The sequence below is a fragment of the Podarcis melisellensis genome (assembly GCF_964234715.1).
Source record: "Podarcis melisellensis genome assembly, chromosome: 2".
In the NCBI taxonomy this organism is placed as follows: Eukaryota; Metazoa; Chordata; class Lepidosauria; order Squamata; family Lacertidae; genus Podarcis; species Podarcis melisellensis.
Window position 1 is genome coordinate 101,080,460 of NC_138529.1, and position 18,817 is coordinate 101,099,276.

An 18,817-nucleotide genomic window follows, 5' to 3' on the forward strand; every position below is an offset into this window, starting at 1 on the left:
CATTGATTTTAGCTCACTTTTTTGAAGGTTTTAAATATTTGTTTGTAGCTGATAATTTTATTATTTTGGTAATAATTATAATTATAATATAGGGGGATTGACCTGCGTTTGAGTTTTACAGCTTTTTTTGGGGGGGGGGCGAGAATTGCCAAAAATCGCTCACCTGTAGCACTTACAATGACAGTTTTTGGCAGCTGACAATCGAACACCCACTTGCCACAGTGAATCGTCCACCCCATTCACTATCCATGTATAAGACAAGGTACATTTTTGAACATTATTTTAGAGTGAAAACACCTCGTCTTATACACAGAAAAGTACGGTATATAAAGCCCTTAACAACTTGGGGCCAGTTTACCTAGGAGTTTCCTTTATACACGCCTTCCCAGATGCTTAGAATGTTGAGGTAATCTTAATCTGTTTTAGCATGCGAACATTTGGATGTTATAGAGTTGTAATATTTTTCTTGATGCTACTGTTTTTATCTTTTGTAAACCGCTTGAAGGGTTTTTGTTGTTATTTGCAATCAAAGCGGTGTATAAATTTCATGAAATAAATATATCCAGTAAGCAAGCAAGATATAAATATGATATTTTTTTAAAAAAATAATGATTAGACTATCCATCTAATTTAGGGATCAGCCACACTTCCCTTTGTCCAGCCATTTCATCTGGGTCTGTGATATCCCGTGATTTCTAGGGAAGGATGCCTAGATCCACTGAAATGAGTGCTGTACCATTGGGCTACAGCCCTCAAATTCTATGAACCCAATTTATTATTATTACAGTACTACCACTAACTTTGATATATTAATCACCACCTAAACCACCACCTCAAGGCAATTTAAATATAACATAGTTTCAAGCAGTTAAAAGTACAAAAAAAAGCAAATACGTTTAAAAGTAGACCAAAACATTGACAAGTAGGACACTCTTGGTATAGACCCATTTATCAGGCAGGGAAAGCCTCTCAGAACAATAATATTCTCAGTCGTTTCCAGAAAGTGCTGATAGTGGTCAACCTGTTGTATCCTTCATTTGGGCATAATTTAGACAATAAAAATCATAAAAGAGAAAAAAAGACCCATCCATAAAACGTTGGTAATCCAGACATATTAAACACTTAAAACATATAAAAGACTCAGTAGCCACCATTAAGTAAAATTAAGTGGTTTTAAATTTGACTTTTAAAATCTCAACTAAATATCCTGAAACGATCTCGGTAATTTCGAAACTTTCACCCCTCAGCAGATATTGGATTACAGATATTATTATTTTTTACAAATAGATGCTTTAAGCTTCAAAAGAGTCACCAGTAGGCCTCTCCAGAGAGTGTATATTGGTATATTGTATGTGGTGTATTAAACGCCAACTTCTAAAGAAGATTGCGGGGGTCCGACGTGACGTCCTGAAATCACGGGTGTGATGTTGCGAGGATCCAAGGGGTGGAGCTGAACGCCCTCTGAACATTGAGGTGCCCCGACCCTCTCAAAAAACCCAGTGCCCCCCTCTGAAAGTGCTTTGGCCCCTAGGAGCCAGCACCTATGATCTCCTTGTTTCTTAACCTTGCAACACCACTGATGGCATGCGTGACAGCTGGACCTGGAAATACTATATGCCACCAGCCAGCCATTCCTCAGCTCCCTTCACCTCCGTAAAATGGGCTCTCCGTGGTTGTTGCTTTGAACAAGCCCGAGGAAACCTATTACTTCAGCCGGTGTTTGGAGAAAGGGTGGATCTTCAGAGTTCAATTACAATCCCTAGCAGTTTAAATGATAGTTGCTGTGCCATAATCTAAAATAAATTGCTTTTCACAAGAAGCCATGTAAGCTTTTGCACTGTGATGCCAAAGAGGCTGCTGCTTTTTATCTCATCTGAAATTCAAACAGCACCGACAGCCTTGCCTTTGAACTTGCCTCTTTACCTCAAAGAGAATTAGCCTCTTCGTTGGGGTTTATGCACTCTTTTTATACCTGGTGTTTACACTGAAGAAAACAATATTCTCCGAGCGTTTGATTTCTTCCCCTCCCCTCTTCTAATATGCCCATTTCTGCTTTCCCTCAATCCTTCCGGCTCTTGACAAATTCTACTGCAGGATTTTCTATCTGCCCCCAGCAAAAAAGTTATTTCTTATCTGTGCCACTCAGGGCCATGCAACTAGGAAAAGTCCATCCCAAATCCTAATTGAACCTCTCCAGCTTACATCACTCCAAATACCCCAAGGGAAAGGCATGACAAACAGTGTATTTTTACATTCAGGAAAAAAGGAACAACGGCAACCCAGAGGTACAGCAACCCACCTGTGACTGCCCTTCTACCAGGATGCAGGCTGGAGATGCTGTACCTGTAAAAACACATCCCTTCATGTAAACACTGGGTGGTATCCTATGCTCTGGTTCCAGTAGTACGAGGATTTACGCTTGTGCAGTGGGATCTCCTGCCCTGTCTTCCCCCACACACATCCTGTGGTCTTCCCCAGAGGGTCTGGTCAGCCCCAGAACAGATTTAGGGAGCACGCGGAGGGAGGAGACTCTACTTCCTTGGAAGTTTTTAAACAGAGGTTAGATGGCCATCTGTCATGGATGCTTTAGCTGAGATTCCTGCATTGCAGGGGGTTGGACTAGATGACCCTTCCAACTCTAGGACTCTATGATTCATTGTGCAGCAATAAAACTGCTGGCACATTTGCAAACCTAAGCAGGGTCTGGTATAGTTTCAAATTGGGTGGGGGACAGCGTCCTGAGATTCCTGCATTGCAGGGTGGGAAGGACTAGATGACCCTCAGGGTCCCTTCCAACGCTGTGATTCTATGATTTTATGCATTGTCTTACCTTTTTGTGCACTTCGGATAAGGGTAAAAAGGTAAAGGTATCCCTGACTGTTAAGTCCAGTCGCGGACAACTCTGGGGTTGTGGCGCTCATCTCGCTTTACTGGCCGAGGGAGCCGGTGTACAGCTTCCGAGTCATGTGGCCAGCATGACTAAGCGGCTTCTGGCGAACCAGAGCAGTGCGCGTAAACGGCGTTTACCTTCCCGCCGGAGTGGTACCTATTTATCTACTTGCACTTGACGTGCTTTGGAACTGCTAGGTGGGCAGGAGCTGGGACCAAGCAACAGAGCTCACCCCGTCGCGGGGATTCGAACCGCCGACCTTCTGATCGGCAAGCCCTAGGCTCTGTGGTTTAGACCACAGCACCATCCGCGTCCCTTACCCAGATGTGGGTAGTATATAAATTAAACAAGTCAACAGATAAAACAAAACCGAAGGCAGTGTTCTGGGTTGTCACCCACTCAGGTACTGACCAGACCCAGACCTGCTTAGCTTCAGCAAGCTGGCTGCTTCATCTGCCTTAAGATCATATCCCTGAGCTCTGGGATGCCTGCCTGTTCCAATGCATTACTGTGCTCTCTTCTAGACTGTGTGCCTCATCTCTGAACGTGTAGCTCCTGCGCCACCCCGGAGCCCTTTTTGCATAGCGTGACCTATATAAATCTAAAGTAATATTTCGCCCAGGACACCAGAATACCTTGATCACTGCTTCGGCATAGAGAATCCTGGTGCTTCGTAGCTTAAGCCTGACCCGACTGTGGCTCCCAGTCCCTTCTCTCTCTCTCCTCGCCCCCCCACTGCTGCCCACCCCTCAGTCACCTGCAACCTGCTTCCTTCAAAGGCTTTCTATCTCTGCAAGCCTCATTGTAAGGAGCTGGACTTCCACCAGCAGAATATTCAAAGAACTGGTGCTTTTATCTCCATGCTTGGCATACACTCAGAAGATCAATATATTGGAGTGTGTGTATGTATATTTAAAATCACCAAGGTGAAGAAATGGATTTGTTTTAAGATGAGACGGGTCGCTTGCTCTTCGTTCTCCCTTCAAGCTGATCACACACTCCTGCCTTCATTTCACTCTCTCCCCCGCCCCTCCTCCCTTTGGCAGGAGGGGTTGTGCTGCTGGCTGCCCTTTCCGGAGCTGCCAGTAAGTTTTTTCAGCTAGCACAGTTGGCTTGCTCAAGGAGGAGCTGGATGCTTTGCCACTCTGCCTAATTTAAATTATGCTTCCAATTTTCCTTGTCTGTGAGGTCTCGGCATGTTGACAGGTGAAATTAAATGCTGCAATTTAGTGGAGAGGGGAGAAAAAAAAGGAAAGAAATAATGTGTAGCCTGACCCTGTTCTGATACAAATTCATGCAGAGATAGTTAAGACGGAGCACACGCAGTTGAGTCAAAGAAACACTCTGATCCTTTGCTGATTTATCCAATAACTTGAGAGAGTTCCTGGAGGAGTGGGTGGGTGCGTGTATGTGTATCCATGTATGTTTGTGGGAGAAATGCTGGAACCTGTTCTTAGCTAGATGTTCATTCAGCAAAACACACAATGACAGTGGAATTTGCTGCCAAGGAGTGTGGTGGAGTCTCCTTCTTTGGAGGTCTTTAAGCAGAGGCTTGACAACCATATGTCAGGAGTGCTCTGATGGTGTTTCCTGCTTGGCAGGGGGTTGGACTCGATGGCCCTTGTGGTCTCTTCCAACTCTATGATTCTATGAATGCTGAACTTTAGCCCCTTTTATGTTTGCCAGAACACATGACAGGTGAAAGTGTGTAGAGGGACAGGGGTTGGTGGCACAAGACCCATTCCAATGCCTCTTCCCAAACCTGCTGGAACGTCTTGTCAGGCCTTCATTGAATCATAGAGTTGGAAGGGACCCTGAGGATCATCTTAGTCCAACCCCTTGCAATGCAGGAATATGCAGCTGTCCCATATGGGGATTGAACCTGCAACCTTGATATTATCAGCACCACACTGTAACAAACTGAGCTACCCAGGCCTCATGCACTGAGTGTTCCGCTGGCTTCTCCTGGGGGAAACTGTTCTTCAGCACTCAATCGGAGCAAACGTCAGTTGGGTTTTCCTGGGGTTGCCATTTGTTCCGATTTAGAACTAAAGAATGGGTTTTCCCCAGGAAGGGAACAGGATGAGGGGGGAACTGCTTGGACCCATGTTTTCTAGCCATGGGACAAAGCGGAAGTGTTAATAAGCTCTTGGTCCACAAATACCTGAGAAGAGCCCATTTGGCGGCATGGTTTGCAACCATATCCTCCCTCTCTTCACACTTTAACCCCTTGTTCATTCAGGTGAACATTTTCTGATTCGTGCAGTTAAATGATGGATTCGCACAACATTTCCTCTCCCCTGCAAAACAAACTTTATGTGCTCACTTGCGCCAAGCTGGTGGCTGGTACTGACTGTCGCAATTAAGTTTCAGAGGAGGCAAAGATGGTTGTGTGCGCCAGAGATCAATTTCAGCATCATAATGACGTAAAAAGAGCTCTGCTACATGAGGGCAAACCTTGTCTAACAGCAAATCTCACAGTTTAGCTATGAAGAAGTACTTCCTTTTGTCTTTTCTGAATCTTCCAACATCCAGCTTCATCGGCTGTGCCTAAGTTCCAGTATTACAAGAGACTGAGAAGAACTTCCTTCTATCCATAATACATTTGTTAGCCTTGAAGACAGCACAAAACTTCTTTTGGGGGTACCTTGCCTCCTGTGGCCTTTTCTAGGAAAAGGGGACACTGTTTTGGAAACTGCACCAGGACTCACAACCACTGTAATCTGGCCTTGCTGGTGGGCTCTGGAACATAACAACGTGTAGAGTGCACCAGTTAGGGAAGCCTATATTAGTATTTACTGGGCTGGAGGGGAAGCATTTTGTACTGTGTACTTGGTTGCAAAATTTGGCTGCTGTCTGACAAGGCAGAATGGCTGAAAATATGGGGAAGAAAAGACATGCCCATTTAAAATGTTGGTTTTTAAAGTACTCAGAAATCAATCACTGTTTCTGGGAAAAGGAACAAGTGCAGTGGCTTTGAGTTAAGTGCTGAAGGGAACGTCTGGTTGTTGGTGGAATTGCTCTCAGCTGAAATAGTGAAAAGTGAATGAATGGCATGAGAACATTCTGCACATTGGAAGAGCTGAAATGCCAGCAACTCTTGGTGCGGTCATGATAGATAATTCCTGTGGGGTTCAGCCTCTTGCTGTAGACAGCATCCTGTTTTAGCCATTGCCAGTAAGTAAATTCATCATGGGGTGTGCAAGTGATCCCCCCAATGAGGTTTTCCTGTCTTGAAAAGAAGACAGCATATTTTTAATGAGTATACGCCCTTTAGTAGTAATCAAGAGGAAAAGAAACCAGAGGAATGCAAACCCAAAGAGACTAAAGTTGGGAATGTGGCACCCCTCTCTTCTAATGAAATTAAAACCGAGCTTGTTGTGGTCACGATCCTGAAGTACACGAATTTCCATGGTCTGCTGCAGAAAGAGGAAGATGTATGGTACCTTTGTTCGGATCAATAATGCCTGTTCCAACGTTGAATATAGGAAAACTGTTTCACCTGTTTGTGACTGAAATATGTAAGTATGCAGTGTCAAGTTTAGGATCCAGAGGATAACATTTGCTATCTACTTATCATAGGGCTGAATGGATTTCAAACATACTGTCACATTGTCTCTGTGTCGGATCAGCAGGGAATCAGGCCAAATAGCTTCTACCAGGACTGCCCCTTTAATGAGAGGCCCCAATCCACCTGTGCAAATGCTGATAGGGAAGGGAGCAGCTGCTACCCCTAATGCATAATGAAAGACACCTGGAGCTGAAATAGCCCAGAGGGAGAAGGGAGACTGGCCTGCTTGAGAAGGAAAGAGGGGAGCCTAGGCCTGGGGTAGCCATCTCCAACTAAGACCACAGGGGTAAATTGGCTACAGTAATCTATGCTCTGGTAGCCTCAGGGTTGGATTATTGCAATATGCTTTACATGAGCGACTGGTTTGGAAGCTTCAATTAGTGCAGAATGTGGCTGCCTTGACTGTTGACAGGTCTGAGGCAAACAGACCATATAATGTTAACTCTGTCCCAACTACACTGGCTGCCTGAATGCTTCCAAGCCCAAATCAACATGGTGGTTTCGGCCCTTAAAGCTCTTAGTGGCTTGGGGCTTCCATATCTTCTGGAATACCTCTCACAATACGAATCTACCTAGACTCTTAGATCTTTGTCTGAGGCCCTTCTCCGGGTTCCCGCTTGAGGTCTGGAGGGTGGTAAGAAGCAAGGTGGCCTTTTCTGTTGTGGTTTCCTGTCTGTGGAATGGTCTTCCCAACAAAGTTCACCTGGTGCCTTTGTTGACAGTTTTCTCAGTGCCAGGTAAGGACTTACCTTTCCTCCAGACTTTTGATGGGGTAAGATGTTATTGTTTGCTATTGGTATGCTGCTAAAACTTCCTGTGGCTGCTACAGGGTTGGTGGGTGTTGCTTTGCTCTTGGGACTCAACCAAATGTCTGGTGCTTATGACAGATGCCACTGGAAAGTACTGAGGCATGGAGAAAAACAAGGTGCGGCCACTCTGATAGCTCATGGGACTGTGTTGCCTGTGCTAAGGGCCAGAGGTCAGTAAATCTGGAGTCACTGCATTTTTCCTGTCTTTTCTTCACAACTGGGGCTCATGTTTGAGCACATTCTCCCATGGAATACAGGGCATTCAATGTGCTGCTCCCGCAGGACGATCTCACAATATGTCTGTCAGCCAAGGGAAGTAGGCCAACACGTTATTCACAAGAGGACTGCAGGGTGAGAGGCAGGGAAGGCCGGCAGGATGGAGTGCCTGGGTGTGAAGGGAATTCAGCAGCAGGGATGATAAGACTAATAAATCTGCATGGAAAGGCTCACAGGACTTGCGACTTTTGTTTTGGTATAAAAATATGTGGAGTTTACCCTTAGCTGAAAACGAAAACTCATAAAGGCACAAAGGATCCTGAAAAAGCTATGCTGTTGGTTGGGATTTTATCGTATACAATCAATATAGACTCACAGGGCTCTCTCTCCATGGTACAATGTGAAATTCGGCTTTCCTAATGGTTTTAAGTACTCTGTTTATCTGATTTAAATCTCTTGCAGATACACTGCTTTTGTGTGTGTACTTCTATTGTTTCGTTGGGTTGATTTGTTTGATTTACGTCAATAAAAATGAAATCTGCGGAGATGGTTCGTGGGATTAAGAAGGGGAATGGGGACAAGCAGGGTCGGTAAGGACAAAAGGAGGTCTGTTGGCCACACATCGTAAGTGTACATTGTACAGAGAAGGAAGGAAAAGCTGGTATAACAGCACGAAAGACCAGTAGGAGTCAAGGCAGAGCAAGGGACAAACCTGTGCAGTCCAATGGACATTGGGTCAGCCTCCAGAAAGGATCTACCTCCCCACAGACTGGTCACGATAGATCAGATTCGTTACCTTCTCTTTGCCCAACTGTATCTTGTGCTGGGAAGGGCTTTAAAAAAAATCTTAAGAAAGCATCCACCGTCATCAATGACATCTGAGGCACTGCTTTTTAGAAAGAGAATGTAGACATTCTGCCATTCATGATTAGTGTTGGGTTTTGTCCAATAATCTCTACCCATTGAAAAATGAAAATAGGAAGCTGGCTCCAACTTGTCGCAGGACCGAGGGCTTAATAACATTTGCTTCCATTAATTACCCGGGCAGCAAAGCCAGAAGTCAAGTTCAGCTGAACTCCCCCGTATTGTTGGGAAAAGGGAGGAGATGAATTTAATGTACTCCTTATGAGCTTTGAATGAGAATAAGGAAACAAATCCAGGAAGTCACTAGAAGAACTTATGTGATCTCCTACCACTCTTTTAACTTTGTTAGGTTTTTAATAGGTAGGATCCAGGAATAGGTGTGCCTTGTTTTGCAGCATCTTCATTACCCCTTTAAGGAGACATAAGAGGCTTATTTATATTGCTAGCTCTTGGAAATGATAACAGAAGAGGCTATGATCTTATATCTGGTGATTATATATAGTCCCCTCCCCCTAAAATAAAAATAAAAGAGTGTTTCACCTGCCAGCTGGCCCCTTGCAGTTAAGGTTACATTGTTGTAGGGGAAAAACAATCCACTGTGTCTATTTATAAAAGCTCCAGGCAGCTCACGAAATAGAAATATATCACAATATAAATTTTATAGCAGTTGCTAAAGCAAAAATAGAGACAATAAAATCGCCACAATTAATTAATGGAGTAAAGCAGTTAAAGTCATTCTTTATGCCGCTAAAATATCACTAAAAGGACAGTGAAAGCACACTGATGTGCATGTGCTGGTAAGCTCCTGGTTGGGTTACTGCAATGCGCTCTGTGTGGGGCTGCCCTTGAGACTGACCCACAAGCTGCAGCTAGGGCAGAATGTGGCGGTTCAAGTGCTCACTGGGGCAGAATATCACCCTCATACCACTGCTGAAAGAATTGCAGTGGTTGCCATTTAGTGACTGGGCCAAGTTCGAGGTTGTAGTAGGTATACAAAGACCTGTAGAGATTTGGACCAGGATATCGATACATACCTAAACATTCACTGTACTCTGCAAATGCCACATCGCCTTTTGTGCGGCGGCACCTCTCATTACATCCCAGACAGGTGTCATCTCCATTGTCCTTTCAGCATCTGCTAAAGATGCCTCTCTTTCAACAAACCATCCAAGTGGGGATTTCTGTCTCTCTCAGTATCTGAATTTATTTGTACATATGCAATTTGCTTTCTTTTGTTTTTTCAGATGCAATTGTTTTGTTAATAATAATAATAAATTTTATTTATATCCCGCCCTCCCCAGCCGAAGCCGGGCTCAGGGCGGCTAACAACAATCAAATAATCAAACAGTCAAATAATCACACATTCTAAAAATATTTCATTATAAAAATTAATTAAAATCAAATTGATGGCAACCGATTAAGCAAAATTCTGTGCAGGTTGCCAGAGGAGGGAGTCAGGCTGCGCCCTGACCAAAGGCCTGGTGGAGCAACTCTGTCTTGCAGGCCCTGCGGAGAGATGTCAGGTCCCGCAGGGCCCTAGTCTCTTGTGACAGAGCGTTCCACCAGATTGGAGCTGCAGCCGAGAAGGCCCTGGCTCTAGTTGAGGCCAGCCTAACCTCTCTGAGGCCTGGGACCTTGAGGATGTTATTATTTGCAGACCGTAGGTTTCTCTGTGGGGCATACCAGGAGAGGCGGTCCCGTAGGTACGAGGGTCCTAGGCCGTATAGGGCTTTAAAGGTTAAAACCAGCACCTTAAACCTGATCCTGTACTCCACCAGGAGCCAGTGCAGCTGGTATAGTACCGGATGAATGTGATCTCACAGCGAAGACCCCATAAGGAGTCTCGCCGCGGCATTCTGCACCCGCTGGAGTTTCTGGGTCAGTCTCAAGGGCAGTCCCACGTAGAGTGAGTTACAGTAATCTAGTCTGGAGGTGACCGTCGCATGGATCACAGTGGCTAGGCCAGGGCGAGAGAGATAAGGGGCCAACTGCTTAGCTTGGCGGAGATGAAAAAATGCCGCCTTTGTTATAGCTGTAATCTGCGCCTCCATAGAGAGGGAGGTATCAAAGATTACACCCAAACTCTTAATGGACGGTGCTGGCACTAATTGCACCCCCGCAAGAGATGGGAGTTGCCCCCTCAATCCCATATCGTCCCGCCCCAGCCAGAGGACCTCTGTCTTCAAAGCATTTAACTTCAACCGGCTCCCATGTAGCCATCCAGCCACAGCTTCCAGACATCTGGTGAGTGTATCTGGGGCCGAGTCAGGATGGCCATCCATCAACAGATAGAGCTGGGTGTCATCAGCATACTGATGGCAACCCAGCCCAAAACTCCGGACAAGCTGGGCGAGGGGGCGCATAAAGATGTTAAAAAGCATTGGGGAGAGAATCGCACCCTGAGGCACTCCACACACCAAGGAGTGGCGTGATATATGTAGTTATTGTATTGCGAAATCACTTTGATATGTTAATATCATTAATAATGGTGATATTAATCATGAAATCGATTGAGTTTCCCTCAGAAACCAGGGGGATTCTGTCTCGGACAGGTGTTCCTTGGCAGAGAATTGCATGGGGCCGAGGACACAATGGTCAAGGCTGTGCTATGCTTCTCCCCATGTTTCTGTTTCCTACATTAAAGGATACTTGGTGGGACATGCTCTCCTCTGGGAACTGTAAGATAAATATGCTACAGCAAGGCCTCTGCCTTGGCCAGAGTCCTTCTTGGAGCTGGAGATGCAAATCAGATGGGATTCTTTCCTATACCTTTAACAGCTGCGTTGAAGAGAGAATTTCAATGGATGCAGCTTTCCTCACCGATGCATGACAACCTGAGGCCACCAAAATTCCCTGTTCTACACCACTGTTAAAAATACAGGAGCCTTCCATTGTCATCTGATCTCCTTGCCTGAGACTTATTTTTGGCTTGGCATCAAGATAGCAATGGTGATCAGCCTACCTTTTCCATAGGGCAGGAAGGATGGTGTGAAGGCAGGTGGGGGGGGCAGTTTGGTGTTCCAGGTGTCACTGAACTACATCAGCTCAGGAAACCACCGGCAATGGTTAGGGATGATGGGAGTTGTAGTTTGGCAACATCTGGAGGTCCAGAGGTTCCCCGCAGCTGGTGTAGGGATATTCCTTGCCAGTCTCAGATCCTGCTTGAAACAGGAGCTGAAATGCTAGGAACTATAATGAGAGAATTGATCCGTAGATATATGTAGTAGAGGGGCTTTATTGAGTTACAGTCAACACGGATTTACAAAATACAGATCACGTCAAAGAAACCTGAAAGCCTTTTCCAATATAGTCACTGAGTGGGCGGAGAAGGCAGACATCGCACACATAATATGTCTGAGTAGCTGTGAGGCCTTTGACACCGAACCGCACAGGAAGCTAACAATAGTTTTGACAGACAGCACGGTGGTTGACAGACAGGAAATAGTGAGATATTATTGATGATTACATCAGAGGTAGACAGAAGAACACAGATCTTGAGGCCGTGACCTTACAAAGATGGGCTTGGAAGGAAAGGCATTTGTTTATTTATCTAGCAGCTTGGGAGGGAAGATGTGTGTTTTATTCTTAAAGAGTTTATTATGTTCCTTTTTTATTTTTGAGGGGCTGCGAGAGCAGCTTATTTGTGAATGATATAGAGCAGCAGCTACCCCTTTCTCCCTGCCCTGCCTTTTTGGAGTGAGGCAGAGCCAGATGTCACATCTAAGATGCCGCTGTGTGTGCAGAAAATGATATTCTGACATGTTAAAGATGCATACCAACCCCCAACCCCTCTGTTTCTTCCCATACACAGTTTTATTAGGAATGGATTTCTGGAATACCTAGGGCACAACCCAGTCAAAGTACACCAATTCCGATGACACAGTGCTGCCTTGTACTCGTATACCTGCCTACTTGGAAGTAAGTCCCATGGAGTTCAGTAGGGTTTGCAGCCTAAAACATGTGCATTACTCTTTCCATTAAGCCAAAGGGGCTCAAAAGTGCTTGCATTTGCTTGCCTGCATCGTGCCCAAAGAGTTTCATCACTCAGGACAGATTCAGCTGAGATCATTGGGAATGTCAGTTGCGTAAACTGGGGCTGAAGAGAGACAAATGTGTCCCCTGTTGTTATACTTCCGATGCAGCAATTATAAGTGAATGATGACCGTGATATAATTACCAAGAAAGAGGGAGGAAGAGGAGAACCATTGAAAATATTTTTTTATTTTTTTTGTAAATGGACACAATGCCTGTGCTTTGAAAAGGTTCAGGGAGTGAGGAGGGACACTGGCCGGTGAAGTTACAAATGACATTTTAAAATGGAAATTAGACATAAAGTGAAAGAGGAAATTTGTGTATGTTTCTCAAACTGCCAGCTCACATTACGGCTTGCCTCAGTTTTTAATCTGCTTCATAAAACATAGGGAGATGTTGTATTCTTCTCTCATGGACGCTAGTTTTGCACAGTGGGGCTCGGCCCATGTTATATGTCAACAGGACGAGCCCCCAGTGATGGTGGTTGCTTCACAAATTGCGACTAAGAAGGACATGGAATTTAAATGGCGCTCTGTATAATCTGGAAGCTTCAAATGGGTTATCTGTATTTCTGCCCAGGAGATGCCAGTCACTCATGTTATGCATGATGATATGATCTGCTTGTCTCTGGAGCCAGAGCTTGCGTGGTACTCCAAAATAAATAAAGCCCTTGGATTTATTCCCTGCCTTCACAAGTGTTAAAGACTGGGTACAATCTAATAGGTTTTTTGTAAGTGGGGTTGGGGCAGACATTGTCAGCTTTCAGGAGCTGGTCTCCTGCTTGACATGGAACTGGTGTGTAATTTCAGGTTTGATTTTGCAGAACTACAACTCCCATCATGCCAGGCCATTGGCCATGTTTGATGGCTTGGTGGGAGCTGTGGTTCTGAAACATCTGGAGGGCCAAAGGTTCCCCACACCTAGCCTATAAGAGCATAGGCTAGCAATAAGATGTATTCTGTATGGCAAATATGAATGTTCAATATAGAATGTTGTTAATAGTATATATGCCTTTTGTGTGACAAAACCAATGCCATTCTTAAGCTTACTGTATACAGTCAACCCAGCATAGAATCTGAAATACACAATTTTCTAGCATAAGTTTTAGGTGTTTGTTAGACTCAGGGTGGAAGTAGATCAGGAAAGTATTTCAAATTGAAACTTATACAGGGGTACGTCAGGTTACAAACACTTTGGGTTATAGACTCCTCTAACCCAGAAGTAGGTTAAGAACTTTACCTGAGGATGAGAACAGAAATCGTTAGCTAAAGTGGTACCTCAGGTTAAGAATGATTTCAGATTAAGAACGGACCTCCGGAACGAATTAAGTTCGTAACCAGAGGTACCACTGAACTTGCTTAGCCAGTTTCCAAATGTCTTTTACCTACGTGTTGTTGTTGTTGTCACTCTTACTATTAGTTATGTTTCTTGAAATGATCCTTTTTTCTCTCCTCCCCCCCAATGTTCTAGTTACACACAGGGAAAGTGCATCAAGTCTTAAAAGACTTATTTGCCAAAATTGTTCCTGACAACTTCGTAAAAAGAAAAGAAAAGTGTTTACCAAAAAGAGCATTTAAAGTTAATTAGAATGGAAAGCAGTTCCTGTGCCTGATACAGAAAAGTGATCTACTGAACCTCCCCCTGCCCCCTTCTCTCCCCCCCATTTATCAAAGAGATTTTTCATCATATTACACATCTGCAGCCTTCAGAACAAATTCTGGCGAGAGCACTCAGTGTCACCATGAGAAAAAGGCTTAGATGTTTCCCTGGGATAGGGGGGAGAAAAGCAGCCCCCTATCAATTCCCATTTCTCAGACAGAATGATGCCTTTAACACTCGGTAATGAAAATTTTTATATGTGAGAGGGATTACCAGCATCAGCCTGTTATTGTCCTTTGATGTGCCCCAGAAATATTACAGTAGAAGTTATTAAAGAATAAATTGTGGGAAGCAAATAGCCCCTCTAGCTCAGTTTGCCACTTTGCCCTTTAGTCAGTTTCTGTCATGGTGAATTCCTTCTTTCATGGAGGGTTGTTTACCTTCTTTTAGCTTTGTAAAGACTTCTCTCTCTCTCTTAAATGAAAGAGATGCTCGATGACACAGTATTTTACATCTTTGGCATTACATGAATGATGAAAAATAGATTGATCATCAGTGACTACTCTTGTATGTCAAAAGGTTCGGCGGACTTTAGAGCAGGATGGCTCAACCTTCTTAAATCTTTTTTTTTTACCGTCAAGAGTTGGGTCAGTTAGTTTTGCATAGAGCCCGACCATTCTCTCCTTTTCTCTGAAATGGAGAAAATATAGAGCGTGCCGAGTTGTGTCTGACAGCGTGTGAAAGTTTGCATCTCCAAGATTTAATTTTGAAAACCTGCCAGGTTTTGAATTGGTGCATAATTTCATTAACTTATGGTCCACAATTCCAGCGAAAGGGGTCTGACGTTTGAGTGAACGCCAATTAACTTGCACCTTCACTCCACAGAGAACTAAGATTTGGAGATGTGGTGATGGGTGGCATGGTGCCCACTGATTGGATGGATTTCACCAAGGGACACGCTGCGATCAAGGCCACTGGAGATGAAAGGCCAAGTGCTTATTAGTACTTCTCTCTGGGGATTAATTAGGTTTTTTCTATTTCTGTGGAAGAGCCGTCATGCCTAAAAGTAATTTGGGTGGATGATAGGAAACTGATAGATGGCCAGGAAATGTAGACACATTGCCTTCAGTCTTGTTTATTTTCAATTCTCAATTTTGTCCACTTGAGAATGAACTGAAAGTTAGAAATAGCCTCTGGGCCAGGGAGCGAGTGAGAGACAGAGATTTTTCCCCTTTCACTGTTTTAATAGATTATATAATAAATTATGAAATACCGTTTGGTTTCTAGAGACTTACTGAAGGTTAAAGCGAATCAATTTATGTCAGTGAGCTCACATGTTTGAGTGTTTCAGACCGCTTCATCAAACACTGGGTTGTTCCCTCACGATTTTCTTTTCCGCCTTTGCTCGTGAGCTTGTAAAATGCTATTCCTTTGCTTAATTGTTTTAAAGGCACATGTGCTCCGCAAACTTTTATTCTTATCACAGAACAATCAAACCTGTGTTGCTTTATTTGTGGTTTTTATCTGCCCATTTTTGTTTGAATTGCCATATTACAGTCAAACCTCGGTTCTCGAACGGCTCCATTTTCGAACGTCTCAGCTCCCAAACACCAAAAAACTGCTCCGATTTTTGAATGTTTTTCAGAACCCGAACATCTGACGCAGCTTCCACTTGGGTGCAAGAAGCTCTTGCAACCAATCGGAAGCCGTGCCTTGGTTGTCGAATGTTTCGGAAGTCGAACGGTCTTCCGGAACGGATTACGTTCGACAACTGAGGTTTGACTGTACTGAGAAAATAAAGGGAAGTGGGAGAAAACTCAAGTTTTGCTATCTGTGATAGCCAAGAGGGCCTCCCCAAGAGCTGAAACTTTTGACCCTTGTCATAGGAATTGAGGCAGCTTCCTTATACTGAGCCAGACCATTGGTTTATCTCGATCAGTACTGTGCACTCTGATTGGCAGCCAGTCTCTGGGATTTCAGACTGGATTTCATCCCTGCCTGGAGATACTGGTGATTGAACCTTCTGCACCCAAAGTAGATGCTCTACCACTGAGCTACCTGTTGGGAAGCTGTCTCAGAAGAGTAACACAGTTCATAGCAGACAGAATATGTGATAGAAGGAGATTAAATGTGCAGTGGTACCTCGGGTTAAGTACTTAATTCGTTCCAGAGGTCCATTCTTAACCTGAAACTATTCTTAACCTGAAGACAACTTTAGCTAATGGAGCCTTCTGCTGCTGTCACGCCGCCGGAGCACGATTTCTGTTCTCATCCTGAAGCAAAGTTCTTAACCTGAGGTACTATTTCTGGGTTAGCGGAGTCTGTAACCTGAAGCGTATGTAACCCGAGGTTCCACTGTCCATGACTGTTTATCCGGCAGTTCCTCCACTATCCTATATCTGACCACGTGAAGCTTTTAAATTTGGGGAGGGAGATAGGACAGGCGTGACAGGAGAGCCCTACACAATGAGTTCTAGCAACTTGAAGATTGGGGGGGATCTTTTTCTTCTCATCCTCCTCACTGCTTTCCTCTGTACCAAAACCCTCCCCAGATCACTACCCCCTTGGACAGTATGTGCTATGTTGCACACTGGGCTGTGTGAAGTGGTGCTGCCTCTGCCCAGTTTTAGGTAATTTCTCACCTCTTACTGTAGCTCTGTGTGACACAGCACCCCTTTCCCACACTGTTTGAACTGTGACTTCTGAAAAACATGGTCAGGGTGAAGGGGTTTAAAGGAAGATGGGGGTCAGTTGCACGAGCTGTTTCCACTTGTGCAACCTCTGGATACAACACACAGATCCAGCGGGTTGTTTTCGAACTCATCAGAATTATGCCCCATTATGATCAACTGGGCAAGTTAGTCTTGCCTTAAGTTTTAGTGATTTTTAGTGGGAAATTTTGTCCAGCTAACTTACTTGTGGCCAGACATATATAAGTTTGCCTTGAGTTCAGTGGTGCTTATTCTTATCCAGGCATGGGCAAACTCGGCCCTCTAGATGTTTTGGGACTACAACTCCCACCATCCCTGACCACTGGTCCTGTTAGCTAGGGTTGATGGGAGCTGTAGTCCCAAAACATCTGGAGGGCCGTGTTTGCCTATGCTTGTTCTTATATTTGGAAAAAAGGGGCGGGAGAGAGAGAGAGAAAGCACCAGAGCACAGTTGCTTTAAAAGAAGGCGGTATTATAACCAGTGATAATGATGATGAATGCAGATTGCTATGTAAGTAATGGATTAGCATTAATCACCGATTCATGTATAGTGTAGAAATTTAAACTAATATTGAAATGCAAATTACCCTACAGAAACCCAGTCCTCCACCTTGCCTGTTTGGTCACTGCTCATTAATGTTGAAAGCAGTGACACTTTCAGGACACAGGTGGCCCATGTAGTAACTCAGCCAGCATATAGTATCCAAAACAGGACCTGATTCAACTGAAAAGTTGCACTAGTGGGAGCCGGCACAACGAGTCCTGCTACAGCAACAATGCTTTTCCTGCCTTTGCTCCTCCCATGCAGCATGAAATTAGTTCTAGGGGTTCAGGATAACCACAGAACAGCTTGTGGGGGGAGAAGGGGAAGATGCTTGCAGTCTCCTTAGCACTACTTTGAATTCCATCCACGGTATTAGCAAGTGTGGTGCATCAAATAGGAAGGTACCTGATATGGCAGCATATTGGACTTCTGACATCCATTGGGTCTGAGTGCTTTTTGACAGCCCACTAAGCTCCTCCTTGGGATCTATATATATGCCTCCCAGCCCACAGGGCCCCTCCTGTGGGTCAAACTCCTCTTAGGGACCCTGCTTCTCATCCTCCAGCCCCTTAGCTACCTTTCCTGGGTCATCCAGCTCCCCGATCACCCCCACATTTTTCCTCAGCATCCAACAATCTCCACAATGTCTCTCTAAAGGACTCATGACATTTTAAGGCCTGCACATTTTAAGGCCAGTGGGATCGGTTGCAGTCCACCGCCTATTTGCATCCTCCTGAGTTGCAATTCCAAGCACCCTTTGTGTGCAGTGCTTTCTTAGCTGTCAGTTGACAACAAGCTGGCCGACTACAATTATCACGGCTTGCTGACTACAAGCTAGAAAAGTCGGTATAGTGGAACCTCGGTTTTCGAACGTTATCCATTCCGGAAGACCGTTTGACTTCCAAAACATTTGAAAACCAAGGAGCAATGGGCAGTCAGCAAGATCCACTGGGAAACAAGAAAAACACACAGCGGAAGCCATTCAACTTCTGAGGTGCATTCGAAAACAAGAGCATTTACTTCCAGGTTTTCAGCGTTTGGCTTCCGAAATGTTCAACTTCTGAGACACTCGAAAACCGAGGTTCCACTGTATCTTTCTGTCAAATCCCAGACTCCCCTCCTCCCTGGATTCAGTCTGAACATAGTGAGTGACACAGAGATATCTCTGTCTCTCACACAACTTTTCCCACACAAAGTTGTGTGAGAGACAGAGATGTTTTTGTGTCCCTATGTTCAGGCTAAATCCAGGGAGAGGAGGAGTCTGGGATCTGAAAGAATGATATCGGCTTTTCAGGCATGTTGTAGCCAGCCAGCCAGCCAGCCAAGTCCATGTTGATCTGACTCCCCCAGAATTAAACCAAACAATTTGCATATATTTCAGGGTCTGGGTGACTGTAAGAACCAATCAGGTGCAGAGACCAAAGCCCTTTTTCACAGCATCTCCTAGAGCAGTATCAGCAGAAATGCTGGATGTATTTAGCTAAGAAAGGCAATAATTCTGAAGATGGGGCGCGAGGAACAAGTGCGGAAAAATGCTGTTATATGAAATTTAAATAGGTCCATTTTTTTCACAGGTCTGCT

At 44.6% G+C, this 18,817-nt stretch overlaps 1 protein-coding gene across 4 annotated transcripts in view; it reads left to right on the forward strand.

The window, feature by feature from the left end:
- FHIT (fragile histidine triad diadenosine triphosphatase) overlaps positions 1–18,817 on the forward strand; it is a 1,051,187-nt gene that overhangs the window by 324,608 nt on the left and 707,762 nt on the right. The gene's annotated exons all lie outside the window — the stretch shown is intronic.